The following is a 16,112-nucleotide window of genomic DNA, read 5'->3' as shown; positions in this document are numbered from 1 at the left end:
CAGAGACATCAAAGCAAGGCAGGAGTAACAAAACACAACTACTTTATTGAGATCATAAACAGAACAGAACAGCAAACAAAATGGCACTGGCTCTTTTATACTTCCCTTGCAGGGACAGCATCAGACTATCAATGCAAGACTAGTCTCCCACCTTGCACATGCTCACAAGGCTGGAGACAGCCTGTCTGGTCCTGGGAAACCACGTGGTCTGCCCGGGCCTTCTGCAGCCTCCTGAGCCTGCTGAGTTATTCAGCAGGCCCAGGACATAACACCCCTCCCCCTTGGATAAAACAATAAGTGAATACTTACTGTTTTATAGCAGCATACATATACATGTGTTCAATTAAGCATGTTGTTATTTCTAAACACAGTTATGCCTGCACGCAGGCAGACCTAGTCATTACATTTCTCATACTCAACTGTGAGTTCAAAAGAACTATTAAGCCTCCCTTACATACATTCTATTTTTTCACAAGACTATTAGGCCTGTCCTGGAATTGACAAGAACCTTACATAGTCTTGTAAATGCTTGGGGGGACCCCTTGCTCACTCTGATCTTCTTAGAGCTGTTGCGGGCACCTGGCCTTCAACCTCGCCTGCCAGGCTTGGCAGACCAGGACGTAGATTCCCCCTTGAATCCGGCGACCCTCCATCATACTGACTGACCAGCGCCTGTAACCCCAGACCAGAGTTCGTTGGTGGGGTGGAATTCCCCAAGTCCACAATGGACCCCTCTTGGGGTCCCGTGAACCCAAGACCAGCAGATGGAGAAGCCTGTAGTGCCGGTTGACTGGCCAAATCCATAGACCCAGTGCCCGAGTCAGGATCCGCGTCATAGGCAGAACCCCCTTCTGGAGCTAGTGTATCCCCACTTTCGCGGAGAGACTGTGGTCCACAATTGTAATCGTGGTCTTCCTCCCCCGCTTGAGAGCAGAGCCAGGAGCAGAAGTGTTGCTGGGAAGCTTCCAGCTGATCGATGTGCCGCCTTAACACATGACCATTGTCCAAGGCCACTTCGTATGACAATGGCCCAGAGACCTTGTATACCACTGCGGTCACCCAGAGATGTCCAGGTCCATAGTTCCTTGCCCAGACCGGATCGCCCACCTGTAGTCTCCTAGGTGCCTGCAACTGTGACACCTGTGAAGCCACCCGGTCTGGGTGCAATCTGTCCAGTTTGGTAATGAGTCTGCAACCCCAGCGGAATTCAGCTGGGCTCTTCCCAATGGCAGTACAAGGTGTGGTGAGGTGGCAAAGAAGAAATTCAGCTAACCTATGATGCCAGTTGCCATGAGTCATTCTCTTTAAAGCATCTTTGGTAGTACGCACCATACACTGAGCCTGGCCATTGGAAGCTGGATGGAATGGTGCAGATGTGGCATGCCGGATCAAGTTGGCTTGAAGAAAAGCGTGAAATTCAGAAGACGTGAATTGGGGTCCATTGTTGCAGACAAGGACGTCTGGAAGACCATGTGAGGCGAAGATTCCTCTCAGCACCTGGGTGGTCCTAGCAGTAGTAGAGGAGACAGGAACAACCTCTAGCCACTTAGAAATGCTGTCCACGAGAAGGAAGAATTGCCCCGAAAGTGCCCAGCGTAGTCAATGTGTACCCTCAACCATGGAGTATGTGTCTCCTCCCACCTATGTTCAGGAGACTGGGGCATTTCAGGCCTTGACTGATGGCACACTTGGCACCCATGAACCTGGGTCTCGATCTCTTTATCGAGCCCAGGTCACCAGAGATGGCTACGCGCAAGCACCTTCATCCGGACAATTCCCGAATGTCCCTCATGCAGAGAGAGCAAGACTCTAGTCCTCAATGAGGCTGGGATGACTACTCTGCTACCCCATAGGATACACCCCTTGAAAGTGGAAAGCTCGTGCTTTCTTTGCCAGAAACTCTGGAATTCTGCACGTGTCAGGCCATCCTGGCAACAGCCATGTCAGCATGCGTGTAAGCGTGTGATCAGTGGCAGTTTCTGCAGCCACGTCCCTAGCATTGAGGGGAGATTCAGGCAATTCCTGAATGGAGAGAATGTGCACAGCAGGAGCAGGATCTGCCTCTACCTGCTGTAGAGGTAATCTGCTGAGGCCATCTGCATGGCCCATTTCTTTACCTGGTTTGTGAAGCAGGATGAAGTCATATGCTGACAGGAAAATTGACCATCTCAGCATTCGTGGAGATATTATGTGAGGGGTTTGTTTGTTTGTTGTAAACAAGCCCAGCAGAGGCTTATGGTCTGTGTAGACCATGAAATTGCAGCCATATAAGAAATCATGGAATTTCTTTATGCCAGCCACTATTGCCAAGGCTTCTCTGTCAATCTGCGCATAATTACGCTCTTCAGATGAGAGAGTCCTGGAATAGTAGGCCACAGGGACTTGTGTCCCATCAGCCTTGAGGTGGCTCAGCATAGCCCCAACCCCATAAGGGGATGCATCACAGGCTATGCATACAGGCAATTGCTCATTGAAATGAGCTAGCACAGCATTTGAGGCCAGCAAGGCCTTGGCTTCTGAAAAACTCTTTTCATGGACTTGTGTCCACTGCCAAGGAGCCTGTTTATCCAAGAGCTGGTGTAATGGCTCAGCCACTGCAGCCTTGTGAGGTAGAAATGCATGGTAGAAGTTTAACAGTCCCAGAAAAGCCTGAAGTTCACTTTTGGGCTTGGGACCTGCTGAATTGCTTTGAGCTTGGATTCAGCAGGATGGATGCCTTCAGCATCAATACGGAACCCCAGAAATTAAGTGGAGGTAACTCCAATCTTACATTTGTCTTGTTTCAGCTTCAGCCCTGCTTGGTGGAAACACAGCAAGACAGCCCTCAGCCTTTCAGCTAAGTTCCCAAATGACTCCCCAGCAATGAGGATGTCATCAAAGTAGGGACAGACCCCAGGAATACCACGGAGCATTCGCTCCATCACACTTTGGAATATTCCAGGGGCCACATTAACCCCAAACTGCAGCCTTTTTACCTTAAAGGCTCCCCGATGCATCACAATTGTTTGGGCCTCAGCCGTTGCCTCATCAATAGGGTGCTGTTTATAGGTCTGAGCCAAATCAAGCTTTACAAAGATTTGCCCCCCCCCCCTTGAGTGAGGCCAGAATGTGGCTCACCACAGGCACCGGGTAGGCATACTGCTGCAATGCCTTATTAAGTGTACATTTATAGTCCGCACAAATTCGGACTTCTCTATTGGCCTTCAGTGGCATGACTATAGGGGTTTCCCACTGACTAGAGTCCACAGGTTCTAAGATGCCCTGCTGGGGCAGGTTGTCCAGCTCTGCGTCTATTTTTTTCTTTAGGGCAAAAGGCACTCTTTGGGGCTTGATCCTGATGGGTGTGATGGCTGGGTCTAAACGTAAAGCAATGGGAGGCCCCTTGTACGAGCCAAACTCTGAACTGAACACATCAGCAAACTCCTTGCAAACTTCTGCAAGGCCTGACGTTTGCAGATTGTGAAGTCCAGTCACTTGAATTCCAAGGGCCTCAAACCAATCGAGTCCAATAAGACTCGTACGATCATCCCCAACTACCACATCTAACAGCCCTTCAAAACTCCTATGCTGAACCTTGAGTGTGGTCTCCCCCTTCACGCTGAATCTGGAATTCTGGAAGTCAGTAAAGTTTAAATTTGAAGGCCTGAGTTTAACACGTAGGCCACTTCTGCTGCAAATCTTTTTAAAAGTGTCTAAGGAAATGATTGATAGAGCGGATCCTGTGTCCAACTCCATCGACAAGGGAACCCCTTGCAACTTCACATCAATGTGAAGCTTCTTTTTAAGTGGCCTGTGAACCCTGGTTTTGAAAATGGCCCTATGGGGCGCACAGAAGCCCACCCTGTTTTGGCTGGGGACCTTGGTACCTTTCAGAGGCAATTCTTCTGGAGACTGTTCCTTCTGACGACTCAAACAGACGGAGGCAATGTGGCTTTGCCTTCCACATGCCCAGCAGATAGCGGAGCGGAACCGGCAGTCAGAGCGCTCGTGGTGTCCTCCATACCCGAAACACTGAGGGAATGAGGTTGTCTGTTGTCTACCTTCCTGAGGTCTTCTTTCTGCTTGCTGCTGAACTCTGGATCCTCTTCTGGAATCTCCCAAGCGACCTTGTGATGGATGGTGCTGGGCGTTGGGGGGTTCTTGGTAAGCCGCATGGCCTTCACAGCTCCTCCCACTGCTTCTTCAGCTGCAATCTCTCTCAAAGCATCTTGAAATGAGACATCTTCTTTTGCAAAAAGTTTCTGTTGCAGCTCACGACTTCGTAGGTCACAAACCAAGTGATCCCAGAGCTTCTCTTCTAGATCCTTAAATATACACGGCCTAGCTGCTTGTCTTAAGGCAGCAACAAAGTCAGCAGCAGACTCACCAGGCCTCTGATCCCTCTGCTCAAAGACTCGCCTCCATGCAATTATTGAGAGCTTGGGTTCAAAGTGCTCTCGCAGCATCCTCTTTAAGTCAGCATACACAATTGATTCCAGTGGTGCTGGGGCTACAAGATTCTCTGCAATATCGAAAGTCTCTTGCCCACAGATACACAGCAATGTAACAGCTTTAAGCCGTCTCCTTGGATCTTGTTTACTCGAAAGTAATTCTCTACTCGAGCCATGTAAGAGCTCCAGTGCACAGGGTGAGAAGTATCAAATTCTGATAGATGGCCTAGCTTTGACATCATTACAGCCTAGAGCCTCTTCGATACCTCTCACTGCAAGGTATGAGAAGGGGTCCCATGAAGCTGAGCTCACCTCCAGCGTTCTCGTACTGGCAGGCAATCGCTTCCTCCGGACGCCGAATTTCCCAGCGCTTCAGACCTCCTCTGGTAAGTCAGCCTAGCTTCTCCTGTTGTTCTTCTTGCAGCCGATCCCACCTTCGTCACCAATGTTCTGTTTTAGAATCAGAGACATCGAAGCGAGGCAGGAGTAACAAAACACAACTTCTTTATTGAGATCACAAACAGAAAAGAACAGCAAACAAAATAGCGCTGGCTCTTTTATATTTCCCTTGCAGGGACAGCATCAGCCTATCAATACAAGGCTAGTCTCCCACCTTGCACATGCTCACAAGGCTGGAGACAGCCTGTCTGGTCCCGGGCAACCACGTGGTCTGTCCAGGCCTTCTGCAGCCTCCTGAGCCTCCTGAGTCATTCAGCAGGCCCAGGACATAACACTGTTCTTAACTGAATTGAAAAAAATATCTTACAAAGATCAGTTCAGATCCATAATAAGGACTTCTCCCCTGGTGCCAGAAACAGATAAAAAGGATATGTCAGAAAGGGAGAGGTGTCTAAGAGTCCTGCCACAGAGCAACCTTTCAGAGAGTTTCAAGCTGCCCCTTCTATTTATCTTCTGGGATGAGCTAATGTTGACCAGCTTGAAAATCATTTTCTGGAGTTCATCGGAGCATGGGAACAATAAATAGCCCCTTGAAAAACATCCCATTGATCACTGGGCAAATGTTAGAAAGATCACACAATGTGAGACAGAGAGACTTAGACACAACCTGATTCTAATGGAGCCATTTGTGACAGTCTGGGTGAGGCACTGGCATCACTGTGCTGCTGTTCCTTGTCAGTGTGCAATGGCAGCATTGTAAGCATGTTTGCCATTTATGGCAGTGACCACAGCCAGAAGGCAAAGGGCCAATGGGAGAATCTTGTTAACTTTTGGAATTAGCTACATCTACTGCTTCCTTTAGTGAACCCACCATGATGCTTTCAGTGACTATCTCTGATCAAAAATGGTGCACAATTTCAAAAGATTGCCCAATCTGTGTCTGAGTTATCTGTTATACTTAGCAACGTCCATGCATATATATCACCTCTGATTGATCGTGCAAACATATCTGATTCTGAAGACCAGGAGTGTGAATTTAAGCCCTCCCTCGCCACCAGCTTTTGCCTTGGTAACCCAAACACTTTCTCCATTTGTTAGAATCACTGGAATCCTTGCCTTCTAGCTGGTGTTTTCATTGATAGACTGACACTAATTAGAAGGAACAGAGCTGTGACACTGCAGTACATTTCCACAGCCACTGCAGGTTGGGCTTCTGGCCAAGACAGTGAATGCTTCTCTTTGCATTCCTTTCTTCTCCCCAGAGAAGAGCTATTTTACAGACACCTGGCATTTGCAGATCCAAGAAATCTGGGGCCACTGCTGTTGAAACATTGCTGCAAAAGAAAATTGCTGCCACAGCAAAATCTTCTCTCTGAAGTACCTTGTCATTAAGAGAACGAGGTATTTTAAAATGGAGGAGGGTGAGAGGTTTCAGCTCTCCATTGATTTAAATCTTCAAGTTAATTTCATTAAAGCCGTAATTGCTCATTTTGAAAGTGGCACAAATATTATCATGCTTTGCCAAAGGAGGCTTGGGGATAAATCACTAACAAGACAAATTGCTTATTTATCACAGGAGTGGAGGCTCTTGTAGAACATCAGCTGAATATATGACAAATAGGATGCCTTTAGGGTAGCCTAGAGCTTGCTTCTTGGAGAAAATAAGACCAAAAGTGAAATAACAGGGAACAACTTGGATCATAGGCTTCAAGAGCTTGAGGTCTAAATGTACTTTTCAGGTCATCACTAGTTGTGGCCTGAGAAGAAAGATATTTCCCAGGATGGGAGCAGAGAGGAGACCTCCCCCCCAAAAAATCAGAATGATAGCCCAAATCAGGCGATCAAAGCTATTTTTTTTATGTGCATGGCAACACATGCTAAAAAAAGGTACAGAACTTCAACTGTATGGTTGGAGAGACATCCCATAGACCAGGGGTAGGCAACCTTGGCTCTTTTATAACTTGTGGACTTCAACTCCCAGAATTCCTGAGTCAGCATAGCTGACTCAGGATTTCTGGGAGTTGAAGTCCATAAGTCATAAAAGAGCCAAGGTTGCCTACCCCGCCACAGACTTTTTGATATCCCTGAAGACATTTTATTTTTCCCTTGACTGTCTATATCCTAGTTTCCCTATCTATCACTATCATTACCATTAAAGCTCCTTCCTTGCGTTTACAAAGATAAAATGAATAAATGAAAACTTATTTCAAATACCTTTTCCTTTCTTCACAGTCTTATTCTGCTCCAAAGAACTTCTGCCCAATGTAAACTTCTCAAATGTTGCACTGTCATACTGATTTGCAATTTGAAGTTTAATTATCATTACAGAATGACAATATCTCAAATGTTTCAATAATGTTTGCAGGGTATTTTTTTTTCATGTATCAGAGGAAATGCCTGCTCAGAAAAACTATATTCATAAAAAGTATATAAAATATGTAATAGAGGAAGGGAAATTGTTTCTAAAATTAAAACTCTTAGGTAAAATTGCAAAGAAAAATGCATATACCGAATTTAGAGATTGGTCACCCCAAATGATAAACATATTAAATTTAAAACAAAAATGAAATTTGATTAATTGAATCCAGCTTGTTTACAAAAATGAGAGATTGCAATTTGAGAGAAACTGCAATGAACAGATTTATCAATTTCTATGCTTCTTGGCTCAACTACCTGGCAAGGCTGACAGCCACAGATAAACAGTAAAAGATGAAACAGTTTCTATTAAATGAAATTAAAATTATTCCATTTAACTCTTACATGACAACATATCTCAATGGGAAGAATGGGTATAGCTAGATAAGAATGTCCATATATTACAGCCAGGAGAGCACTTGCCACTGAAAAATTATTTTGGATGGCAGATATAATTTAGGTTCCAACTTCTGTATTTTTAAAGGAAGATCTATATCTGTGCATATATAGATACAGCACAAATATCAGAATTTAAAGAGCACATTTGAAATGAGTATCAAATTTTATAATTTTGAGAATGCAGAGTAATGGACCAAAAAATAAAAATGGTAACAAAAAAGAGGTAGTTCAAGTAGCCAAGTCCAGCGTTTTTAAAATCAATACTGATTTGTCTCCAATGAATATACAACTGTCATGAAAGAAATCCATTATCCTACAAGGGGACAATTTCCACTAATGCCAGATTGTGAAGTACATCTGTGCTTGATTTCCTTATTCAGACAAAGCTATTGATTTTTTTTTAGAGAGAGATGTGTAACAGACAGAAAGTGGTTGAGATGTCTGGCTGAGGAATTAAATGTCTTTTTCCTAACAGAAGTTCCAAGCAAGAAAGGTGGAACATTGAGGAAATGGGATCTTCTGAAAAAGAGCCAAGTATGCCACAGAGGCAAAAATAAAGTTGCCATACTTTTTGAAAAGTTGTATTATGGCAAAATCCAGAATGCAAAGGTTATACATAAAACAAGCAAAACAAGATAGGTTTGGGTGTCTAGTTGTAAACAGATGTGGCTTCAAGGCTTCGTGCACCTTCAAGTGGTTTTGTTATTGACATTTCACAAGACTGGTGGTCCCTTCTGCCGCATTTATAAGGATTAACTGAGCAGCACACATGCATCAAAATATTACCATACCTAGAGGAACATCTGAAAGTTATGAGCATGGTTAAAAGGATAGAATAAGTTAAGAAAGACATTTGGATAAAATATGTCAGGAGTGGGTAACTCTCCCTGCATTATGTCTTTTTTTTTTTTTTTTTTACATTGCAGGATGGGAGAAGATCACAAGTTTGGATTGTTGAAAAAGGATTTCAGAAGACATTCTTGGCCAGAACTGCTGGCTAACACTGAATAAATTCCAAACTTGTACAATTTTATAAATGCATTTTTGCCTTAATGTTATTTTCAGATGACCCGCCTTTCCATCATCTGTTCGATGATTTTATAATTAAAACATACCAGGGCTCATCGTGTTCTGATTATTTCACAGTTTTGCTGTTCATGCTAACTTTTGACTCTTCATAACCTGAAAGGCTGTGTGTCTGTAACTACTTTTTTGAATTCTTGCAAGCTAATGTCATCAGTCATCAGTCATCATCTAACCCCTGGCTGCACTTTCTTCTCTCAGTGTCTGTTTTGATTTCCTTACAAGTTTTCAAACATCAATATCTTCTCATGTGTCTGTTCCCTTTATATTATGAGTCCAAAACATCTACACTTTAACTTCAATTAGAGTTTCCAGTGAATAGTCTGCTGTTACTTCATCTGGTACTGATAATGGCCACATGGAATACCTGAAGGAGTACCATTCAATAAAAAAACATCTTGCAAATAGCAGCTCCCTGTTTGACAAATACAAGAATTAATTTAACTGTAAACTCACAGCAATAGGACTGCAAGATTGACAGTCATTTCAATCCATGATCAGATCTGCACTCTGCTCTGGAAATAATCAAAGATGTGGGACATACTTTTTGATTTGTGTTCATGGTAACTCTATCCAAACATTAATTATAGTGTTGGCTTGGCTCTTAATATGTTAATACCAGTTCACAGACAAAAAACATTCCTGCATCCTTCTCCACTTCATTCAAAACCTCTGCAGAGGGCTCAGGACTCCACTTCAGTGGAACCATCTTCTAATGTGTAATTCTTTTTATGCCATGTTAAAATATTGCATTCATTTTCATTTCCAATTTTCCCTAATATTAAAAAAATTGAGAGAATATGACAAGTGGGAGAAACAGAAAAAGAAGCAGCATGTAAGAAGTTAACATTAACAGTAAATACAGTATGCTAAGAAGCAAGAATCAATGGTGAATATGCAGGGAAAGACATGATCAAGAGGAAATTGTAGATGGAAAGCTTCCTACTCCACCTTTTCTTCCAATTTCATAGTTTTCATTTCAGGAGATGAGAACTATCTCAAGAATTCAAAGCTACAACTTCATCCCAGCAAAACTTGCTCCAAGACATTAATATCTGCTACATCCTTTGAAGACTATTTTAAGCCTCTGGCAAGTCCTAAAACAGCTGAGACATGGATGAAAGATTTGATTCCCTATCCCAACCTGTTTCAAATAGATAGTAAAACCCCAACAGAACGACTGCAGCAAAATTGGAGACTCCAATGATATCAGAAGAAAATCAAAAGCATGATACCTACATTTTTGCAGCTTCTTTCATAGAAAATGTATCAGATGTCCAGTTTTCCAAATAGTATCAGCTTCTGTCCATTGAAGGTTTTCAATCATAAAATGGTAGAATATATGTTTTGCATGAAAAAGATTCTAAATTCAATCTATAATCCTTCCAATTAAAAAGATCAAGTGGATAGCAAGAAGAAAAATTCTACCTGGCCTGGAAAATTAGAACCTACAATACTGGGCACAGTGAATCAATAGACTTACTGTAATGTATTGGCCACAACTGTTTTAAATGACTTGCTTAATGTCTGACCTACATTGCTGTATTGTTTAACAGTTGCTGTTACTGAAAGCCAGACTGACTGTCTCCAAGCTGATAATGAGGTTTGTGGTGGGAAATTGTTACTTTAAACCTATTGGTTGCCACCTGGCGGCTAACTGTATAAATAGCTGTGTAGCAGTCTTTAGGGTTGCTTCTATTCTGAGTTAATAAACTTGTTTGCTGTTTCAAGGCTGCCTCCTTCAATGCCCAAAAAACGGAAGATATAACACTTAACCAATTGTTATCTTGTTAGCTATGATTTGGTCAACCTTGTTTTATTGAACAATTATGCTTAGATATATGTTGGGAAGCACCAAACCTTGGTAGGGGTCAAATCTGGAGTTAGCCTAGACCAGGGGTAGGCAACCTTGGCTCTTTTATGACTCGTGGACTTCAACTCCCAGAATTCCTGAGCTAGCCATGCTGAGGGGAAAGGGGGAGGTTTCCAAGCTGAGCCATGCTGGCTCAGGAATTCTGGGAGTTGAAGTCCATGAGTCATAAAAGAGCCAAGGTTGCCTACCCCTGGCCTAGACTCACCATGCTACTGCAAAATGGCTAGGACTGATCCTCCCCCAAGGATCCTCCTCCTTGGACCCCTATCTAATTGTTCCCAGGAGTAGCTTGCCAGTCTGGGGAGATCCCTGTATTATCGGCAGAACATAATTAAGTAGCTAGCTTGAACTCTGCATGTGTGGGCCTTGTTGTTCATACCTGGCAGTGTGATTGAGACCAGATGGTAGTTAATTCTTCCTTGAGGGAGCCAGTGGACAGTTTTCATCCAGTCTCCAACTTCCCTTTTTTAGGGAAGGTTGTGGAGGGCAGCTGAACTACAGCCTTAAAGGACTCACTATCTGAACCCTTTTCAGTTGGGATTCAGGAGGTGAATAGGACTGGGATGGCATTGATCATACTCTTGGATGACACCACTATCTTATGAGCTGCACTGGTGCCTCTTGATGCAATTCAAGGTGTTGATTGCCACTTTGTTCACCATCCAGAATCACTTGCTGAGATAGATGGTCACACAGTATATATACAATAAATAATAAATAGCCTGATGCAGTTACCATATCATAAATATGTCAGACATGGTCGTTGAACTATTATACTTAGCCAGGAATTCCAAACCATAATGACTGCATTCAGATAGCAACTCTGGAAAATGATTTTATAGTCATTGTACTGTGTGAACAAAGCCAATTTTTCACAGTGATCCTTCCCACCTATAGATCCGGTCCTGTGACATTCTGAGAGGGATGAAGAACAATAAAGACCTTTTTAACATTCTGTTCAGAAAAATAGAAAATATGTGATGCTATTTTAGGTCTTGTTTTACACTTTCCTAGAGGGGTTACGAGACTTTTCTTAAAACCAAACCAAGTGGAAACAAAATAGTAACCGACTGACAATTCTTCAGATCCTTTCATTCAGATGGATACTGAAGTAAGAGAAAAGAGAAATTTGCCCTGATATTAAATCACCAATTTATTACTATAGTAATCTATAACTGAAGAACACTTTATATTTTTCTTAAACGAAAGAAAACCTAAAACCTTGCCTATGCATTTGGATTTGAGACCCAAATATGTAGGCTATAATTCTTTTTGGCACTGACATGAATCTGAAAATTCTGGAGAACAGTGTGAAAACTTAACAGCACCAGTTTCCCTAGGTGGCCTCCCATAGAAATACTAACCAGGCCTGACACTGCTTAGCTTCTGAGATCAGGCACTTTCAGGGTGGCAAGGCCATATTTGCTTCTTGGCTTTTTGATTAAGATCAAGTATAGTATCTTCCTTATGCAAAACAGGTAGTCCTGTGAGATTGCCCCAAATATTCCATTTTATTCCCATATAAAGATCAATTCTTCCTTTAATGAATTGTAATGTAATGTAAATGAGTACTCATTAGAACAAGAGAACACATATTTTTCAAGACTCCAGCAGGGCATCTATTGCATTGAAATTCTTTCGCTTGTTTGCTACCAGTAGCTACCGTGTTTCCCGAAAATAGGACTAGGTCTTATTATTTTTTTGCTTCCAAAAGAGGCACCAGGTCTTATTTTTGGGGAATGTCTTTTATACTCACTTCCGGCACCGACAGCTCTGTCCAGCCAGTCCACTTCTTCTGAGGCTAAAGGAGCAGCTTCATTCTGCAGCTGCATTCCAGCCTGCTTTTTGCAGTCAGGCCTTTCTGGAAGGCCTCTGCAGCCGAGTATCAAGCTATGGATTCAATCTATAGCTCAGTTCTCGGCTGCAGAGGTCTTGCAGAACTTATATTAGGTCCATCCCCCAAAAATCAAGCTAGGGCTTATTTCGGGGTAGGTCTTACTATCAGGGAAACACAGTATTTTGTATTTTTACACTGCCAGAGCAGGAAACAGTAAGACAAGGGGCAGTAGTTTTCTGTGGTGACTCTGGTTATGTCTGTATTTTCCATGAAAGAGTTAGCCAATAACGATCAACTATCGTGATTTTATCTTTCTTATTGCATTCAAGATATTTGCAGCCTGGGCTTCATTCCCACTTAGATTTTTTTTTTTAGGACATTGGCTTGGGAAGAGAAGATTTTATCAAGTTAATGTAAGAAAAAAAAATCCATATAAAAGGGCGGGCGGAATGAAGGTTGAAATGACAAGATGAAAGATATGTTCTGGCCTATTTAAAAGCATGCAAGAGTTTGTGGAAATTTCTTGACTGTTTGGAGCAAAGGAATATTTGGCAGCCCACCCAGTCTAGACCTCTCTTTCCCAATGTTGTGATATGGTAACTGAATCACACTACTAGTTCACATGGCTAGTACTCTTTGCTCTAACTGGACATGATCTCCAGGACTTCAGGCATGGTTTTTTTCTTCTCATTTCCTACCTGATCTTTCTAAATGGAAAGATCATGCATTGTATCCGGAACTTAAAGTTCAGGCTGGTTGAGAATTGTTAATGCTGCCATTGCAAAATTTTGAAAGATGTCCAATTGGGGAAAACTGATTTAGACACAGCAGAGCTTTGTATATTTGTAAAGTGCTTAATTAAATCTACTTATATGGGAATGCAGCCATGCTCAGGGATCAGCCTTGTCTTGATTTAAAAAGATATACGATTTGTTTAGTTTAGAAATTATAAAAGATGAATCTCAATGTAAATTTTGATCTTCCACAGATTACAATCTTGCATGCATTATCATAATAGAAATCAGAGTAGGAGGTCAAGGAGAGAAATCTGGATATTTTATTAGATATTGATTTAGCTATGGAAAATGCATTTCAGTTTTTCCTTTAACTACTAAGAACAATGAATGATTAATAAAAATGCAAAACAATAATAAAATAGAAAAGATGGTAGAGGACAGAAAGGCCTGGAGGAACGTTGTCCATGGGGTCATGATGGGTTGGACATGACTTCTCAGCTAACAACAACAACAACAATAAAATAGAATAGAATTAAAAGCAACTGGTACAATAATGTAAAACACTGACAAAATAGACAGATGATGAAAGACAGACAGATAGATAGAAGATATTTTTTCATTTATTTTCTTATTATCTCACTTTTTCTACTGCTTTCACATGCACTTTCTTCAAGACTCAATTAACATTTCCCTTTTTTTCAGCAGTACTGACAACTACTAGCTCCCAAAGCAAAACCTGTGTTATCCAACAAACTAATCCCAGATATAACTAACAAGTAGATAGCATCTCTGTGATCCATGCTAATGAGTCTCTTTGCAAGTTTATGAGGCAGTTGATAGCCAGGAAGAGGACCATGTTGAGGGAAATGTGATACTTCTCTGAATTTCCTTTGCTAAGAAATTTTGAAAAATTCCTTTTCTTATTTCTGCTTGAATGACAAATTAGAATTTAACCATTCAGTCTATATTTTGAGTAGATACCACAAGGTGTGAATCTAGAATAGAATCTAAACATATTAATCATAATATTCCATAAACCTAATAAATCAATCAACTGACACATGGTTGATGAGATATGATCAGCTGGGAATCCCTGCTTGTGCCCTACAATACGATGACTTCAATCAAGGTCCTTGGTAATTAAGAAACCTTCTTAATAGAAGACTATGTTGCCAAGTTGTAGTTCATATCTCAAGACACTTATGATCCCACTTTTGTTTTGAGAGTAAATATTTTCTCATTCTGTCAAGCTAATGTCTGTGGTGACAGCTCACTTTAAAAAAATATGGGGTTAATTATTATATCATTTTTTATCTTTTTTACTCCTTTTTATTATATGTTGTTTAGTCCATTGCTCTTGGATCTTTTAAGATGAAATGTAACATAAATATAATACATAATGCAGCAGTCAGTGACTTTTCAAATATTCTTAGCAATCTTTGAAGTCCACTGCTTCCTGATATTACTATCATTGAATGCTATTTGATTTGTTCCTCTTGTGTTTTATTTGATGTATACAATCTAGCAGTTGATGACAAAGGATAGAATAGACGCTAACATAAATACAATAATTCAATGCAATCAGACCGGGAGGGTAGTGAAGGTTAGTTAATAATAAAAGTAACAAAAGCAAATATACCCTCTAGTTTCTGAAAATGATTTCTGAAGTATATTTATGGGAATATCTTTTAAACATATATTGCAAGGAGCTTCTGTCATTCTTTAGCTCTTAGTAATTATCTTCGTGATCTCAAAAGATCTTAGGTTATATATTTAAGTCTTTGACATAGACTCATAGAGCTGCTGCTCAACTTGGCTGCTGACTCAGGCTGGCTGTGTTGAGGTTCTGCTGACAGAGAAAATATAAAGCTGAAGACATCTGAGTTTGTATGTGATGGGAGGAGAAATCCTCATTTCAAACATACCTTACAGCAACACTTGAATTAGAAGTGCTGTGTAGCTCAGATACATATTCTACTTAGTTTCCTTTTTTGGTGGACACAACTGTCCAACGGCTTTCATCAAGGACACCCAGCCATAGCTTCTGATAGGAAAAAGAACTTGATTTCTTCTATGTTTTTTTAAAAAAAATCCTTCAAATTTGGTGAACAACAACAACAAAAAAATTAGAAAGATAACTGATTTGGACATGGTAAGAGTCTAGCAATGAGAATTAAAAGCAGAGTTGAACAGAGCTGTGCTGGCTAATAGTGACATGCTATTTAACTTTATATACTGAGTTAAGACAAAATTTACATGAGATTTTTAAAGTCTGATTGATGTCTATGATTCACATAAAGCACATGTCCACATTATCTGTGTCCAAGAGTAATTTCCCTGGTGAACCCCACTGTTCCAAAACTCAAGTCATATCAGGCCAGCATCAAAGCCAGTATTGTGTAATGATTAAGATTACACTTTCCTTATACTTTTACAGGAAAGGTAAGATATAATAAAAGTACAATACCATTAGCATATGCTTTCCTTTGCTTTCTGTCTCCTGTGTTTCTATTGTGAATTGTTGTAAGCAATACTTTGCTAATCACCATGTCTACAAAATAGAGTTACATTTTTGTCTTTTGATGTCTGTTTAGAATTTTAGCCACCATGAGTTCAGATAACTTCTGGTTCTTCTGCTGCTCTCAGTCCCCCACCCCACCCCACCCCCGCAAAATCAGTGAAGTTGATGAAGGGATATAAAAATATCCTATGTGGTTGCCAGTTGCTGTATGAGCAACTCAAAGGGTTTGCTCACCCAGCAGTGTTCACAGGTGTGAGTGATGCCTTCTGGGAAAGCCATGACCTCATACTCGATTTGGAAATGGCCCACTGTGGTTGAAATTGAATCCTTCACCTGTTAGGTCCAGAATAGATGCAGTCACCATTGCCACACTCTGCAAAAAGACATCTCAAACACTTTACACATACGTAACATTTGG

Source organism: Crotalus tigris, unplaced genomic scaffold, assembly GCF_016545835.1.
Source record: "Crotalus tigris isolate CLP2741 ecotype Arizona unplaced genomic scaffold, ASM1654583v1 scf7180000017850.1813134, whole genome shotgun sequence".
In the NCBI taxonomy this organism is placed as follows: domain Eukaryota; kingdom Metazoa; phylum Chordata; class Lepidosauria; order Squamata; family Viperidae; genus Crotalus; species Crotalus tigris.
The sequence above is the reverse complement of the archived record's forward strand: the minus strand, read 5'-3'. Positions refer to the sequence as shown.